We start from the raw sequence: 19,408 nt of genomic DNA, 5'->3' as shown, positions 1-19,408 counted from the left end.
GTGTTGAATATTTGGACCAAGGAAGTGGTTTCCCAAGCAACAAGACCCAGAAAAAAATCACTAATCTCCTCCTTCCATTTATACAATTTTGTATCCATTTGAAAAACACAGATACTGGTAAAATTGGAAATACCTTTCCCAGATCTATTCCTGGAGTCAGGTTGCAGAGATGAAAACATTAAGAAGCTTGCAGTGCTTGCCAAGTGATGCATATCCTAGCTCATCAGGTACTTTGTGGCCATCCATTATATATTTCTGATGATTTTTTTAAAAAAGTATTTATCTGAAAGTTGTTTGTTGAAGAGTGATGATAATCCATTCGGTGGGATGAGGGGAAAGATACTTTGCAGCTCACATTTCTGTACACACTTCTTGATCTTTATATTTTCCCTCAACTCCCTTCATTTTCTTTAACAATAAGGTGCTGAATGGGGATGAGAGCAGTAGGTGCAACCTCCAGTAATCAAACAATACCAATTTAAAGGAAGATCTGAATGAACTGGCTGACCTTCTAAATAAATAACATGGCACTTTCCAGGCTCTATGCAGAAGCTGAGTTAATGCAGACAGGAGCTTGCCAGGAGTGCAAATGCACCTCTTAAGGGAAAAAGGCACTAATAGCACTTTGCCTGTTTATCTTTATTGCCCTATGAGTTGCTACAGTAAGGTGAATCTTCTTCCCAAAAGGTGGGATAGGAATAGTACTCTGTCCACTTATTTGCATTTTGCCTGGGGATATTGCCTTTCACCAAGTGATAAATTGGATAAATTAGCTGAGTTAGTGATTTAAATGGCCCTATGTGAGTTTAAACCTGACAAAAACATCATTAGTTCACGCAGTGACACCTCTGACTCTGCAGAACTGGCTTTGATCCTTCAAGTCCCTTAGTCTGCAAATAAGACCTTAGGATTTAAAGGGGTGACCTGTATTTTTTACACCATTTTCAATGCACCATAGGGGGAAAGACACCATGTCACCAAACCCCAGAAATATCTGGCTGCAAAAGCCCTTTGGGGCTTTTAGAAGCTGGCATATATTAAATCAGGCAGTTCTGATCTGTACTGGGCAGTTGGAGGGTGCAGAAATGACCTTAGTTTCAGGGGGCACAACAGCTGAGATTCTGGGCCAATACATTTAGTTATGGAGTAAAATTCTGAAAAGCGCCTAAATCTTATTTTCTAAAGTAAAGTAAAGGCATTTAGGAGCTTAAAGTCAGATTTGCAAAGATATTTAGGCCCAGTCGGAGTTAGGCTATTTTATAAATTCCATTGCATACCTAGAAAAATGAGTCCTGTAGCACTTTAAAGACTAACAAATTTCTGCAGGCATAAGTTTTCGTGTGCTGCAACTCACTTCATCAGATGCATGAAATAAAAATCAGATAGGAGGTATATATATACATCCAAGGATAAGAACCAACAGTGGGGAGGGTAGGTGTAAACAAAGTCCATTCAGTTAGAGTAGATGAGGCCTATTCACAACCATTGATTAGAAGATGAGAATGTGTGAACAGTGACAATTACTTCTTGTAATGAGAGAACCATTCCAAGTCCCTAAAATACTATTGTAAATCTGGCCTCTAAGCCTTTTTGAAAGTCACACCCTCAGTCACTTAGATATTTTTGAACATTTTACCCAATTATTATCAATATATGAAATCATATAGTACTCATAATACTACATCATAGAACATACTTACATTATCTTAATTTTTGTACATTTAACCTCTATCAATTGCAGCCTTTCTAAATATAACTTTTTATAAACCAAGGAGAAAAATAAATATTAGTTATTACAATAATTTTGGGCAGAAAATGGCCAATAAAATATGTGTAAAATGACCTTTTTTGATATGCAACTTTAATACTCGGTCCTAATGTCACTAGGAGATTTCACTATCTTGTTGTTCCCATTGTCTGTAGTGGATATTTCAACCTTAACCACTTTTTATGTCCCTTTAAAAATTCTAACTCTAATTGGAAGAAATACTTTATGTTCTATATGTTACATTATCTCAGAATCTCTTTATGCTAAAGGATAGTGAACTCTGAAACTATCCACACGAACACTATTATGATGCTACAGTATGTCAAACTGTGGCTGTTAACTCAGTGAGCAACTCATAATTTTTGAAGCTCAGATTTTTCAAAGCAGTGAAAATAAAATGTCATTTCTTTTATCTGTGTACAGCAGATAATGTCTCCTTTTCATTCTCATCTATTTAACATGGTCATTTTAAGGCTGGCATGGATAAATGCTCTGACTGAAACTCTGCAACAATTACATTGGACAAAATATTTCTCAGTAATGCTGAATTGCTGATCTCAAACCAAATTCAATCAACCTGACTTAACCTAAACTCCCAAACAGCGTCCTAGTTTTTCTAAACTCTCACACACTCAGGAAACTTAAATATAGTCCATAATGATGGGTTGCAATATGCTCCATATCTACTTCAAGAGCAAAATTTCCTTCCCTCTGATTATAAAGTTCAAACACAGACTCTGCTGCTGCATGTGATGATACTCATAAAATATTTATTTTAATATTTATTATTTATTTGTAGTAAGGTAGCACTACAGTTATATAGATCCTGACTCAGTAAAATTACAGTAAGACAATTTCCACTAATTTTCTTCTGGGTGGTTGTTCTTATGGAAACTTAAGAAACAGCGGGCCAAACTTCAGTCTTCTGATATATTTATGAAAGAGTATCTTTCCTTTTTTTTGTGATAGATAATTGAACTAGTAACATGAGGATCTAAAATTACGTTGTATTTGATACTGTAGTCACTTGGCTAATTCAGGAAATAAATTAACCTCTTTTCATAGGAAATCAAACTTATACAAAGAAAGGAGTTATTCAAAGTTTCAATATAACTCTATGAAAAAGCTATGGGAGCTTTATGTGAACCAAAGGAGATGACAAGGGTCAGCTTAAGAGAAAATTCTGTTTCTAGGAGACCTTAACTGTGAGGTATCACAGTAAGGGCTGTTCATTTTAAATAGTAAATGGATTAAGAAATGTTAAGTAATCACTAATTAATAAACGGGTAATAAACAAAGGTACATCAAAGACTGTGGATTTTAATATCTGGAAAAGCCAAAGGAATTTTAAAATTATTGAGTCAAATTGATTTTAGCCATCTTCTGATTAATTCACTTTATCCTTTGGTGACAAAGCTGTGAAAGAGTGGGCAGATCATCAAAAAGCCTTAGAAAAGTAACACAAATTGATCTTTAGCTTTAGATTTATTGCACAGCATCATTAGACTGGGTGTTATCTCCTGCATAATTTTTAGATTGACACGAGCATCCAAAGCTTCCGTGAATTAACAAAGAACAGCCCAATAATAAAATGTTTATGTAAAGAATATACAAATTGAATGCAAAAGAGTACAGAATATTAATGCAACATTACAGTTGCACAGGCAAAAAAAAAAATACAAAAAATGAGGCTTCAGAAGCAATGTTAACTGGGTGCAACAAACATCCTTTGTTTTATTGTATATAAAACATTTAATGACAAACAACAAATACCTTTTTGAACAAAAAGGTGATTGTAGGGGAAAAAGGAATAGAAAACATTAAATATCTTCCCAGAGCCCCATTAATCTTATGACTTCATGCCATTTTGCCCCTAACTTGACTTCTTTAAATCTTTCAAAATATTGCAGCAAACATCACCCTCCTGTTTACAACCCTCCAATGGCTCCACCTCTTCCAATGCATCAAATACTAACTACTTGTCCTTGCTTTTAAGGTATTTTTTCAGCTTAACCTCTCCATAGCTGAGATCTCTTATATGATATTGAGCTGTTGACCTCTATCTCCATTCTATAAGTGATGCCAGGTTACAGTGCCTATTTATCCAGCTTTCCCTCAAACACTGTCTCACTTTCTCCTAGCTCTCCATAAAATCTGCAAGCCCACTGCATTGTTCTCTTTCAAATTCCTCCTGTAAAAATTCTCTCTGCTGTGATTTCTAGGAAAACACTTGAGAAGGGAGGAAAACAGCCCAAAGCCTAGAGGTCATTGGCTAATCAGAGAAATACTTATTATAGAGAAAATGCTTTTGTTGCTTCTAGAGCTGGGTGAAATTTGGAATTTCCATCCGGTGGAAAATTCTGACATTTCAACATCTGTTTTAATCTAAAAATGAAACAAAAAGTTGAAATGTCAAAATTTTCAAAATTCAAAATAAGTGTATCAGCTCTTATGCTTAGGTTGCTTTACTCCTTCATTTATAAAGGATTCCTCCATCTTTTCTTTGTGAAGCTCTCACTCATCCATTGTTTACAGTAAGCATTAGGGGGAATCCCCTTAAGCTACAGAAATGCCTGTCCTTTGTCCAGTGAAATTCTATTCTGATTTGGCTAAGAGATGGTGTTGAAAATTGCCATTTCCCTTCTCTCATGGGTTTGTCAAGAAAATTTTGGTAGTCTGTCAAAATCACTGAATATTTCAATGCTGGGCCCATGTTGCTATTGCCACATCAGTAGCTACACATGCTCTACTAATAACACAGAGAAGCTGCTGGAGCAAAGTTGAGGAAAGAGTTTGGCCCAACTCACTAATGCTGATGGATGTAGAGAGTTCCTACCATTGTAGAACTGAGTTCAATGGGGTCATTTATGTTTGTGCTATGAGGACCATTGTAGTAGGTATGGTCTCAGTCCCGAAGAGTTGGGTTTAAAGGCTTAAATGGTGTGGAAGGCATTGCACAGCCCTTATTCACTGGAGTGAATTTCACCATTTAGCCATGATCCAGGCAAGGGGACTACTTGTGTTTAAAGTTAAGGGAGTGCTTAAATTCTTTGCTGGACTTGGAGCCTTTGAGAATAGTTATGGAACAAAAATCAGAATATTAACCAGTAGCCCTACTCTGTTCATGTCAGGTCTGATACATGCTAAAATTGTGATTTTTTTTTTAAAGTTCCTACAATAACTTTTGTGGATAATATTTCCAGTGTACTCATTCCTCCTTCTTCTGTTCACTGTTAGCTTATTATAACTACTGTGCATGTTTGGCTATGGCACAATAAAACACAAGGGAGCATTTGTTGGATTTCTTCTTGTGTGATAGCTCTTTCTGGCATGTCCCTGCACATAACTGGACTCCAGTGTATGTAAACTGAAAATGAAAGCATTTTGTCTATTTGAAAACCAAATATGAATAAATCATGACTCTAATAATACCTTATTACATTATGGTGGTATCACGGTGTAGTTTCATATTGCCAGTTGTATCGGAGGTACCCTTTATTATTGGTAATGAATCTTTGTATTGCAAGAGGTTATTTTATCTTTTCAGAAAGTACTATTAAGCTGGTGAAACAAATAACTTGTTCATTATATCAAGCCTGTAATGCCTCCTACATTGGTTTCTTTGTTTCCCATGGCTTTAAAGTTTTGTGATGCATATATTTTTGCACTTTAAAGTGCACTGTAATTTACTGTTCCCTGCATATATCATACTGTTTTATAAGGCAGCATTACAATCTTAATAAAACAGTAATGTAATGCTATTGCCAATCAATTAAAAAAAAATTGTCTAGTACCTAAAAGAGGCTGAAAGAATTTGAGATTTGCTGAACTGAATTGAGGACAGCAAGATTATTCCATTTAGAGGGATCATCAGCAAAACTGCAAGCATCATACGTTTTCTAATAACTTCGCACAGCTGACACAGTGTCATTACTGGAACATAACATTGAAGAGTTCTGATTGATTCCAGATGTTTTCTACAATTACACAGCTGAATGCACAACACATTGAAGCTTAAGCCTGATTTAGTAATGGCCATGAAATTTATGCAAACTCTCAAAAATGGTCTACAATTAGGAAGACACTGAGGTGTAGAGTGAACGAAATACCCCCCAATTTATTGTGAGGCATATTGATTTTTGATGATTCTATGATACTACTACTGACACACACATCCCAGTTTCTCATGCTCTTCATGCCTCACTGGCAAATCTCAGTGATCTTCTAGCTTTCCTAATTTGCTTCTCATAGGTGCTCTTTCAACCCTGCCTGTTGCTTTCCCGGTCTTCACCAATGCAGCCCGACCCAGCTGCTCTGACTCTTCAGAACGCCTTCTGGGGCTTATTGGATGAACAACAACCCTCTCTTCCACTCCTGTCTCTGCAGGCACACACCCTTCCCACCCTACCCGTCCAACTACACCAGCCAGTGGAGCCACCCAGATGCACATAGCACTACACCTTCTGAAGTTGTGTAACAGGAGGCATGCTCCCATGTAGTCCAGCTTCCTTCAGCCCCCAATGAGGAGCTATTCCTTAAACACACAACTTCTCACTCCCCACTTTTTAAATTTTTTTCCAGGTTTATAAAGTAGCTAAATTTATTATCTCTGGATTTAAAAAAATAAAAACTGTTACTTAGTGGGGTGGGGCACATTCCTCATGTAACTATTCAAATCAATCGGATTACAAGGTAAATTTGGTGCATTACATTACCACAGACTCTGATTCAGGGTATTCTGATTTAGGAGACATCAATTGTCTCTTTGCATTCACTGGACCTATTCATATGCTTAAGTTCGGGACCTGCTTCCTGAAGTGGATCAACACAACATGTTTTCATTTCTACTAAGCTTATAAGAATGTTTATTTCTTTAGCCAATATTTTCTAGTATTTTCATTATACTATTCTTTTTGGTTAGTGCTCACATTTTTAAGCTGTCTGAGGTTTTATATGTACTGTAGTACCAATTTTATTCAACTGTGAACTCCCACTCAAAGCAATCATTCTAGGAAAACACAGTGTTTTGGGGGTTTTTTTTTGTTTGTTTTTTTTAAAAGTGTAATGAATATATGACTATCCAGTACAGGGGTTCTGAATAAGAGTTAGCTACCATATTACTTTTATTTTGTAACTTCTGTTCATGCATAGAGGATAAGTGCGTGCATATGTCTAAAATATGCATATTCACCTATCAAAATAAAATGGAATGCCTCAAGTATGTGGCGGTGAATAGCCACGTGGTATATTGCATTTGCGTTCATTCTTGACTACACTCCCCTAGTCTTTCTTTTCCCTGGACTGCATTTACTCCCAAACATGACAGCCATTTCAAAAACTTTTTTTTTTTAAAAGATACTGCCCTGAAGATGTTCCCCTCTTTTTTTTTTTTCCTGACCCACATAGAGCTTGTTTTCCCACTCATATTCACACATAGTAGTAACTCAGCAAATAATCCTATTAATTTCACTGGGACTATCTGAGAAGTAAAGTTCTACTGAATGTGCATAAGTGTGTCAGAATTTAGCCATATAGTTTCCTGGCTAGCTTGAGATGCAAGATAGGTATTATTAAGTCCTAGATCAGAGAGAGATTTAAGGTCTTATAGTCAATGAGATATAAGAGAGGGTTACTCAGCCTGGGCAGTAACAGAATTTCTTTGAGATGTGTGTCCCTATAGGTGCTCCACTCTAGGTGACTGTAGAGCAGTGCCCCTAGTTGGAAGGCTGGGGCTTTGGAGTGATCTCTATTGAGGAAGATAGGACGGTGTATCCCTAGTAAGGTGTCTGCATCATGGGTGATCGTGAATGTTGACTGAAGGTGTCTTTGGACGTCTAGGTTGGCCGCCTTACAAATGTCTGTAATCGGCACATTGCTTAAAAAGGTTATTGTGGACGTGCCCCTGAAAGCGGGGAGCAGCGTCCGGGTTTCTCCCTCTCAGGGTCCTCCTCAGAGGGGGACCATCCCTTCTGGCTACCTCCTACCAGGAGTAGCCTTGAGCCCCCATTCCGGGCTAGGTTAGCAGTCTAAGGCCAGGCCCTCAGGCAGGGCTGGCCGGGTAAGCAGGGCCACTGGCCGGGTTTTCTGGAGCAGTATGGCGGGTGAGGCTTTCTCAGGGGTTGTTAGGGAAGGGGGGAGGGGGACGCAGGCCCGCCCGTCTCCACTGCGTCCCAGCCCAGGGCCCTGGCAGTGGCAAAGGTGTTTGCCATGGGACCGGCGGGGCTCCAGCTGCAACACCCTGCCTGGGTTGCCCCTGACTCAGCCACTAACTTGTCGCTACCCCTGGGCTTCTTCCTCCCCGAAACCCCCTAACCTCCTCTGGGTCGCTGGGGCCTGGTAGTCCCGCTAGGCCCTCCTCATCCACGGATGGCAGCTCTGGCAGCTCCATGGGCTCATCCTCGGAGGGCAGCTCTTCCAGGTCCTCGGGCCCCCAGGCCGCGGGCAGGGCCGGTAAGTTCTCTGGGTCCCAGGCTCTGTACTGCTCCGGCGGGCCAGCCTCCGGCTCCCAGGCTGCGGGTGTCTCAGGGGGGTTCTCCTCGGTCTCGCCGGCAGCAGGGAACCCCGATGGGCCTTCTTCCGGCTCCCAGGCAGTGGGGTACTCTGGTGTGTCCTCCTCCAGCTCCCAGGCAGAGGGGAACTCGGGTGAGGCCTCCGTGGATCCCCAGGTTGGGGTTAAGGCCAGCCGCTCCCTCTCAGCATGGCTCTCCGGCCCGGCCTCAGCTGGGAGCTCAGGAGGAGAAGCGTCCTTCCCCCTCAGCCATCCTCTCTTGACTGAGGTGACAGGCCTGAGTTTTAAAGGCCTGGCTCCGCCCCCCCTGCTTCCGGTCACGTGGGGACCCTGGGGCCTTTAAAGGCCTGGCCCCGCCCACCTGCTTCCGGCCAGGGTTTCCCCTTGGGGGCTCTATCAGTCAGGGTGGGTCTATCTCCCTCTCTGGGTCCTCCTCAGAGGGGGACCACCCCTCCCGGCTATAGTTATCAAGGTGGAAAACGGTTGAGTGAAGTGTGTGAGAGTGCCAGATGGGGGCTGAAGTTTGTGGCATTGATAGCAAAGGTGAATGCACTCTGAGATCCATTTCAAAAGATGTTGTCGGTTGTTTGGATATGGATAACTGCTTTGATCTTTCAGCGGGAGACAGGAATAAATGTAACTGCTATATGAATGATTTGGTTCTGTCAACATAGAAGTCTAGTGCTCATCTGACATCTAAGGTGTGTAGTGTGGCCTAGTGCTGGCTGCCATGTGGCATGGGGAAGCAGGAGGGGAGGTAGATAGGTTGGTTTAGATGGAAAGAGGATGGTACGTTGGATAAGAACGTCAAGTGTAGTTGTAACATGACCTTATCTTTGTAGAAGATTATGTACGGAAGGTATGCCATGAGAGCACCCATTTCTTCTACCCATCAGGTTAATGTAATGGTTATGACAAAAGGAAGTTTTCCTAGGTAGGTGCATGTAAGAACAGGTTGCTATAGGTTTAAGGGGGAGGGGGACTGGTGAGATAGAGTAGAACTAGTCTGAGGTCCCTAGGCGGAGTGGGGTTTCATACTTCAGGGTAAAGATTTTGGAGTCCTTTAAGGAATCTTTTTGTCATTGGGTGGGTAAATACCAACTGACCTTCCATCTTAGAGTGGAATGCAGTAATGGCAGCTAGATGTACGTGAACAGGATTTGTAGATAGCCCTGATCTCTTGTGCTGTAGGAGGCAATCCAAAATGAGTAGTAAAGGAGAGCTCATGGATGAGATATGTTTGATGTTGCACCAAGTCTGAAATCTTTTCTATTTTTTCAAGTAAGTATAGCTAGTTGTCAAATATCTGCTATTTAAAAGAATCTTCTTTAGGTCTTCTACACAGGTCATCTCCAGAGCCTGGAACCATGAAGGATCTATGCCTTTAGATGGAGAAGTTTTAGATTTGGATGGAGAATTTGACCTGCTTCCTGTGAGAGGGGGTGTGGAGTCAACTGAAGGGTGATTGGTGGACAGACCATAACCATGTCAAGGCTATGAGAATGACTCTGGCTTGTTCTGTTGTATACTTCTGAAGAACTTTGAATAGCAGAGGAAAGGGTGGAAAGCCGTAAACGAGGGGTGCATCTCCCATAATGAGGAAGGTACACCCCAGATACTGATAACCCAGCCCTGCTCTTGAGCAGAATGGTGGGCATTAGACATCTTCGTTTGTGGAGAACCGATCTATATTCAGGAATTCCCAGCACTTGACTATGTATTGTATGGTTCTTCAGTCTATCTCCCACTTGTGTTCTTGTGAGAACCTTGTGCTCAGTGGGTCTGCTGTGGTGTTTTGGTGTCCTGGTAAGTATGTGTCAGAAATGCTGATGCCATATTGGATACACCAGTTCCACAATTTTAGGACTTCTGAAGACTAAGATTGGGACCTCACTCTCCCTTATCTGTGAATATAAAACATGCAAGTGATGTTGTCCATTATTACTCTTATGGCCTTTTGTCTGATATTTGGAGAAAGTGTAGGCATGCATTGTGGACTGTACCTAATTCTAGGAGGTTGATGTGCAATATGGCTTCTGATGGGGACCACTTGCCCATTACTATGTGGGTCTGTAGATGTGCTCCCCAACTGAATATGGAGGTATGACTTGTCAGTATCAAGGATGGTGGTGGCTGGAGGAAGGTAACCCCCATGCAGACATTTCAGGGTTGTGCCCATCAATCTGAGTCCTGGACCTTGAGTGGATCCAGAGAAGTTTGTTCAAGCTGTGTCTGTCTGGTATGTACACTGATCATATCCATCTCTGGAGGCAGCGCATGTGTCATCTGGTGTGTTTTACTGCAAATGTGGCCACTGCCATATGGCCAAGTAACTGTAGACAAGTTCTGCCAGAGATCTGTGCGCTGGTTCTCACGGTGGAGATGAGACTGACTATTGCAGAAAATTTGTGAGCTGAGGGAAGGCTGTGGCCTTTATAGTATCTAATTGGCCACCAGTAAACTCCAGTTGTTGTACTGGTGTGAGTGTTGATTTTTGCATGTTTATCTGGGGACAGAGTTTTAAGAAAAGATCCATCATTTTTCTTATGGCTTTGAACACGTCAACTGTGGATGGAACCTTGATGAGGCAGTCATCGAGGTATGAGAAGATTACAATCTCTTGTTTGTAGAGGTGTGTCACCAACACTGTGTGGACTTTGGAAAATACCTTGGGCACTGTGGAGAGGCCAAAGAATAGTACCTTGTATTGATAATGGTCAGACCCCAGGAAAAATCTGAGGAACTGCCAGTGGAAAGGGTGTACGCAACATGATTATATAGTGAAAATCCATGTTAAGTAACTTTTAGTGGACTTTTTTTTTTTTTACCATATCTGGAGCCACTTCTGAATTGGTGGTGCAAACAGGACAGTGAACTAGGTTAAATACCCATATGGGCATTCCTCTTGTGGAGGGAAATGTAAAGTATGACCTCTGTTTCTGGCTTCCCCTGAGAGTAGCAGGCATTCTGTGCAAAGGAAGAAAGAGGCAAACCACTGCCTGCTCCAGGGGAATGACCTGAGGGCAGCTCTAACTTTTATCCCTGGCTGAGCCAGGCCCCCACTGATCCAGTAACCCAGGATCAGGGACTGGAGGTGGACAGGCTTTTTCTCTTCTACTGACTACCAAACTCAGAGCGCACAAATCTTAATTATTCACCCCTTTATCTGAGATTTCCTATTTAATTTATCAGAATATTTTATTTATGTAGAATTATTGACTATAGGCATATCCCTGCAGTGTGATCATATTGTGAGCTGATCTGGTTTCATTTCAATAACTTTATAATGACCATCACCATAAATATTATTGAAATACACTACTTTTTTAAGTTTAAAATCTATCTTCTTCTAAACCATATTTAAAAAGGAATTTGTTCATTTTCCTGTCCCTTTAAAACTGAATTTCATGGCCATTATGAAACGTGGAAAAAAAAAAGCATTGATATTTACCTTACACCCAACAATATCACTGTTCTTTGTAAATTGTTCCCTTTCTGATTTAAGAGATTTGCTATCCACCTTCATCATGGTTACACTAATCCATCGTGGCCTAGGTAATATCATATCCCCTTAGGCAAGCTCTACTACAGAGGTTCTGGATACTTCTCATTTCTCTGATCTTCCACTGATTCCTGCAGCATAGGCTTTTATTAATATTTATGGCTGTCCAGTGAGACAACTTGTTTTTTAGAGAAGATAGTCTTGGTGAATAATCATTATTCATCTGTGTAATAATTCACATCCCTTGTCTCTGAAGTTCAAGTGAAGAATTGAGGGTTCAAATAGCAGAGGCAGCCAGAGGGAGTTGACTTAAAAGATACAGACAGCTCCCATTTAAAACTGAACTTTTCCCCATGAAACTTAATTTTACTAATACATCTGAGGTCAGATCTCATGTATTTGGTAAGTTTGCATGGATAGGTTTCTCCTGACAGATCCAGTTAAGTTCCTAGCTGAGGAAGCTATAGGCTGGTGTATATACAAAACAACAGTTCTCAAAACAATCATGTTTAATATCTTGCCCAGCATTTTATTTCCTTTATTAACTTGCTCCAGTTAATTTATATCTTGCATTGTTAAATTTAAGAGGAGTTCTTTTGGTTTGTCAATAGTGTAACTCCATAGAGGATTTGAAAAACTAAAGTGGCTGTTTATTAGTGGAACACCACGTTAGGAATAAAAAAATCTGTTTAGGCAGTCAGTATTATAACTAAGGGAAATACCACAAACAATATTATATACAATGCTTTTAAAAACTGAATACAGTTTTATGGAAAAATCCTCTCCTATTCATAAGAGCATTTTAAACAAACTTGGTTTTAAAGTTGAAGAATGTAATAATCAGTTACAATGTTTACGTTTGCACCTCATGTATCATGATGGCACATCAGGATCTGAAACTTCTAGAAACTGTCTCGATGAGGGGGGAAAAGCAGGGTTTGTGAACAAGACTTTCTAAACTCATAGAATTCAAAGTATACTTTTGAGGTTTTCTAATGTATATTGTTTTAAAAATATTAATCTTGCTAATTAAAGCAACTTGCTGTGAGGTCAGATTTTTCATGAATGTACATTTTAAAAGCTGGTATATAATATAAACACTAGTCTAGAGCAGTGATACTCAGACCTCAGTGGTTCAGGAGCCAAATTAATGATTATTATTATCCAAAAGAGCCACAGCAGTGTGAATTCATTGTTTCATTTACTTTTTATATATATAATTATCACAGCAAAATGACAGACCAAGTATTATTTTATCAACTGAAATTGGTTGTTAACATAGTAAAAGCATCCTGCTTAGTTAATAACGTAGATTGGTTAATAATTAAATCATGTATTTTTTTAATATCATGTGCTCCAAGGACCGCAGGAGACACATTAAAGAGTCACTTGTGGCTTGCGAGCCTCAGTCTGAGTGTCACTGGTGTACAGGAAGTAAATTCCGTTGCTGCTGGTTACTACCTCATAATAGAGTAATTAATTTTAAACTGAAAAGCACAAATTTCAAACTAAGTGAAATTCACTTTACTGTCAGGGACCAGTGGTCTCAAAATTGCCACCCAGTGATCTGCTAATAGTTGCTAGAATAGCAGCTGAACTCTAGCAGAGGACTCCAGTCCTGGGATCTGGTTAGTGGAACCCTGAGGGTCCTGACTGGTTCCCAGCTTCTATTTAATCTAAGCACTGAAACAGGAAGTTGTTCAGGCAACTGGGTTCTCCTTGCTTTGGACTGCTTCCCCTATGCTGCCCGCTCCTAGTGACTGCTGCTGATCTTCTGGTAATCTGACCCTGCCTGCCTCCTGACATCTGTTTTATCCTCTGGCCTATATTGGATGCTGACCTCCTGGTATTGGACCCTCCTTGACTCCTGACTGCTGCTCCAACCACTAAGTTAGACTGCCCATGTCCTAGTCATGACATTTACACAAAATGTAATCAATCTGTGGAACTCATTGCTATGAAAGATCATTAAGGCCAAGAGCTTAGTAGTATTCACAAAGAGGAGACATTTGTATGGATAACAGGAAATGGTAGTATCCAAAGTTAAATTAAAGAGGATGGGAAAAAAAAAAGGATTCAGATCTTCATTCTTCAGGATGTAAGACAACACTAAATGATAGGGTTAGGAAGGAACTTCCCCCATAAACAGGTTATTGAATAAATGTCCACTGCAGGTATTTTGTACCTTCCTCTGAAGCATCTGATACCTATCCAGTTGTCATGTCCTGAAGATACAGGATTTAAACATTTTTTTTAAATCTTATTTAACATGTATGGATATTTTCATTATTATCTGTATAAACATCTATTGTTGATGAATCCTGTTCTCTTGACTTTCATGATATCTTGCCGCATTGAGTTCCACAGTTTAATTACATGTTGTGCCTAAGAGGATTTTTTTTCTATTTAAAAAAAAAAATCAGGTGGTATTTGTGAGACACAAGGTACTGGACCCAGATGGATCACTGGTCTGATCAAGTATGCCAATTTCTGTGTTCAGAACACAGTGCGTAGAGTAGTGTACTGCCACGTTTTCAGGTGGGCTTTGGAAAAGAGTGTAGTGCAAACTACAAACTTTTCCTCACTTTTTAAACCATTGTTTCATTCTTGACTGGTAACACTGCTGTTTTACCAGTCTTTGGCCACCATGACCTGAAAAAGCTCAGTTTTCTTAATTGCATCAAATTGTCTGGTGGCTATGTGCATGCATGGGTAGTGGTGAGACTGCAAGTGCATTTTAGTCTGTCTTAAGCACTGAGGCCAAAATCTAATGTCTAGACTTTGTTGACCCCTCAGGCCCTTCCACTGTAGAATTATCGTCTCTATACAATTGTTCTGGACCTGCCCTGCCCTCAGCCACCATGACCAAAATACTCTCATCATGCTACCTTGCAGGAAGGTCCTACTGAGCTGGGTTTAATGCCTTTCAGCCCAGATTAGGTCATTGCTAAGGGCCCTCTATACCCACAAAGATGGTGACAGGATCTGCACCAAAATTATCGAAGTGAATCTCTGTGACCTACTGTATTTAGATCAATCTCGTTGTCATAATTGCTTTTGTTTGTATGACATAACATCCTGGATCATTGAATATTTAGGGCCTGTTTTTCCTCTTAGCAGTTTCACACCATTGACCCATTGACTTCAGTGGACTTAGTGCTCCCTTATAGTGGTAAATGTGAGTGGACAATCAGACCTATAATCTTTACCTGTTACAGTTATGTGGCAGTCTTGATCTTTAACTGGAAGACGTTCCATAAGATATTACATTTTCTTACATAAAAATGCAACTTAGTGCAACATTAAAAATAATTGACATTTACACACAGCCTTTTATCCACAAGGAACCTGAAGTATTTTACAAATTTCAACTGACACATACTGGTGGTATTTAGGAATTATTTCATGCACCCCAGTGGAATGCAGCAGGATGGAGGCAAATGTTTGACAGTGCATAGTGAACACAGCAGTTAGAAGAAGTAGACTGCATCCTATTTGAAATTCAGGTTGGCAGGCTGTAATTAACCTAATTAAAATGTTGCTGGAAAGCACCTTGTGACTGTTTCTCTTTTTACACCCCGGTAAATGAAGACTATTTCTAAGGAAGTCAATGGAATTACACTAGTGTAATGCTGGTGGAAATCAGTAATTTTATTGGGCTCTGTGTGTGTGTGGGACCTGGATTTGGCCTTTCAGTCAGGACATAATACTTCCTTTTATGTCAGTATTCATAGTAAGAGTAGGTAAATCCTGATATACTTTTAAAACATCTTTATTTTATACTTAGGGTGAAAATTGATGATGTAGTATGGGACCTGAAAGAGGAAAAATAAATCGACTATAGGTAAAAATTGTTGCAACACAGTACCTGATATGTCCACCTCTCGCCCCCACCTAACCACCTGGTGCATCAGCAAAACCTCGACCTGACCTTATTAGGTCATTTCCTCGCCCCTCCTGAAACTGACCTTATTAGGCCATTTCCTCGCCCCTCCTGAAACTGACCAGGTGACTGAAAGCAGCTGCCTCATCACCCAGCCAAAGGTTTGTCCTGGTTCAAATATCTCCCCTCCAATCCGGAGCAACCTTGGCTACCTGAAGCCCCTAGTATAAAACTGGGGCACGCCCCAGGCGCCGGTTGAGAGAGCTCACTGTCCGCCAGACTGATCATCTGGCCTGTCCCTATCTTTCCCGCTCCCGACTGACTCCGAGCGCGTATTGAATCGTACAAGCCATCTTTCTGTGTTTCTGCTGTTCAGCAAGCTTCTGGGTGTCATGTTGCAGCTCTTTCTGATGCTGGTAAGACGTTAACCCTTTCTCTCCTCTCTCCCTTTTAGCTTTCATTTAAAACTTGCTCTAAAAGTAATAGCCGTACCCCCCCCTCCCCCCCCCCAATCTAGTTTTTATATTCCTGTTGTTTTAATAAACCCTTAATTTCCAACCGACACATTATTGTCTCTCGGGGATCATTAACCTGTCGGGTCAAAAATATATTGAATGATCCTCTTAGTTGGGATATTTAGAGGTAATCAGAGCAAGTTTGTGGTGTTTGAGGTTTACCATTTTGAGTTATCTTTGTTACTGAATATGGGCCTGATCCAAAGCTCATACAACTCAGTGGAAAGATTACCATGAATTTCTGTGGCCTTTGGATCAGATTCTAATTACAATATTTTGCATGTAGTCAAACTAATCCAGGAATAAAATCTGTAGTATATTGTTCAAATGGTGTGATCTGTATAAATTCTTGTCTGACTTTGTCCAAGGACACATTTTTTACATTTGCAAAGCTGTAAAAAGGCACCCTTCGACAACAGCTATGCATACCTGGTATCAACCCCTCTGATCTGGTAATGGAATAGATGGTCATATGGCTTCAATTTTAATGAAACCTATTACTTTCAGAACTCTCACCATATGTTTGTAAAACAGTCACCATTCAGATATCGGTCCTAAAGAGAGAAATATCCCCTCTAATAGAGTGATCTTAACTATCACCCAAAAGCCAAGATGGTAAACTAAAATTGTTTTCTCAACTTACCTCTTTATTTGCAGGAATGAGCGTGTATTCAATAATTGAAATGCTAGCTGCGTTTCCATGTGTTCAATAAAAGTCAGCATTATTCAATACATGTCAAAGGTGAATGTGATGTGTCCTCAGATCTGTTTGGCTGATTCATATGGAGTAAATTCTCTAGTAGAGCAAATCTACACTTGGCAGTGTAACAACACAGAATTTAAATAGCACTGAGGACATATAAATGATGTACATATCCACAACCCCAGACCTGAAGAAGAGCTCTGAGTAATCTCGATAGCTTGTTTCTTTCACCAACAGAAATTGGTCCAATGAAAGATATTATCTCACGCACCTTGCCTCTCCAAGGAGTGCCTTTACATTTTGGAAGCACTAAAGTACCAATAGGTGCTCATGTGAAGGGATGCATGAGACCAAATTCTGGTTGCCTTTCTCACCTCAGTAGCACTGCTTGCATGGATAAAGGTGAGCAGGATTATTGCCTATAGTTTGTAAATGTGTCTGCCCAAAATGTAGATCAAACTACAAGTATATGAATAAAATACTTATATTTTATGCTTACCTCTCTGATATGTACTAATGTAAATATTTTGACATTAGAGTTGGGGAAATAACCTATTTTTTGGGGGGGTTTTCCGGCAGTTAAGAAAAACTGGGGGGAAAAAGTAATTGAAGCTGAAATGGATTTTTTAAAAAGTTTTTGGTGAATTGAAAAGTTTGAGAGAAATTTCATTTCAGACATCAGCATGAGCCAGACATCTACACTGCTATTTTTAGCTCCACAACGTGAACCCTGCGAGCCCAAGTCAGTTGACCCAAGCTCTGAGACTCGTTGCATGATTCTTTTTTTGCTGTGAAGACACATCCTCTGTGTCTCACCCAATAACTATTCAAATGTTTTATTTAGGTCTCCCTCATCAGTGGACTATTGGTATAAGACCACAACCACAATCTGCTGCTACTCTTGTTTTGTGAATGACTTGGGCTCGCCAGCTTCAATGAGTCTTTATTCTGGTACCTCATTCCAGGAATGGGTGTCAGTGGAGGAGTTCTCCGAACTTGGTGCTGAACAGCAAAACTGGAACAGAAAACATCTCTGAGCTCACACCCTAAATCAGATAGAGTGAATTCACCCTTGTCCTGAGAGCCTGATAAAGTAGGACCTACATGGTACATAGGCCTTATGTAGAATATTTGGATAGGGTGATTTACACTGATAAGGAATAAAATAACCTGTGGCCAAACACAGGTTTGTGCAAGTACTGAAATAATTTTAGTAAAGGTTAGCAGCATTCAAGCCATAGAGAAGAAAATCAATGTTTTGTTTAGAATTTTTTCTTCCTGTGAACTCTCCTTTAAGTCTATTATGGAAGAATATAAAAACAGTCTTTACTTTCAGTAATAACTATGTATCAGACTTGAGAATTACAGATGTTACTTGTGTTATACATCACAGGCTTCCATGCTTTATTGTGATAACTTTGAAAACATAGCTAAAAAAGCCATTTCTGTAGAGAAGAGGTACTACAAGGTGAAATCAATGTTGCTGCTGATAGAAAGAATTGTATACGATACAGTTCGTATTTTAAAATATTTAGAATATTAGAGACTTCATTGACAGCAGAGGTCATTGATTTTATACTTAATCTGTTAAAGACTAAGGAATACAGTTTGTAAAACTTGAGAAGTATTTTGTGTTGTCAAAAAGGATTGCCTATAACTTTCTAAACTCATCCATAAATACAATATGGACAGAGTGATTCTTACAATAGAGGCTGAATGTGAAATGGTCAGTAGTTTACCTTAGAAATATTGTAACTGGAGACCTTTTTTGGATCTGTATATTACTCTTTGAAACGATTTAAAAAATGTATCACAGATGTGGTTCCTGAAGTATAAAGAAAATACTGTGCTCAATTCAAAACTGAGTAAGCACCAAATTTCATTCCTGTGTTCCCCCACAAGCCAGTCTGTTTAGGAGAATAACTAATCTATTTAAAATTGTTCCCCTTCTGTGAAAATATCTGCCACTTGTATCATTCCTCTCTCTCACCCTACCAAGGCCCACATGTCTGACCAAGACCCAAATGAGAGACATGAAAAAAATATATATTCATGCTGGAAACCAAAGATACTGTGAAATTATTCCTTTAGTATTAATAACTCTTTAGAACATTAGCTTCAGAATTCATTATTTAGAACAAAATTTTCTAGTGTGAATATGAGAGGACACCATATTTTTGTTCAATGAAGGTAAGCTTTGGGATTCAAATAAGTGAAGCCTGAAAGTGGGGGACATTTGAAAGACATGGGTTTGTTGAAATTATTTCAAAGTGCATCCTTCTGTGACATCACAGATCCAATTGTTTTCATGGGTTGTAATGAGTCCTCTCATGGTAATAACATCACAGAACAGTGCATATTTTCAGTGAACCAGGAAATGCAAAGTTTATACAGGAGGCAAAAAATATAACTTTTTTTTTTTTTTTTTTTTTTTTAAAAGAAAGCTAGTTAGAACTTATTCCTATACTAGATGTCCCCTACACCCTGATTAGTGAGGTCAGGCCCCTTATTTGGGTGCCTGTCACAGGA

Source organism: Emydura macquarii, unplaced genomic scaffold, assembly GCF_026122565.2.
Source record: "Emydura macquarii macquarii isolate MOO-44397 ecotype Brisbane River unplaced genomic scaffold, CSIRO-AGI_Emac_v2 contig_75, whole genome shotgun sequence".
NCBI lineage: Eukaryota > Metazoa > Chordata > Testudines > Chelidae > Emydura > Emydura macquarii.
The sequence above is the reverse complement of the archived record's forward strand: the minus strand, read 5'-3'. Positions refer to the sequence as shown.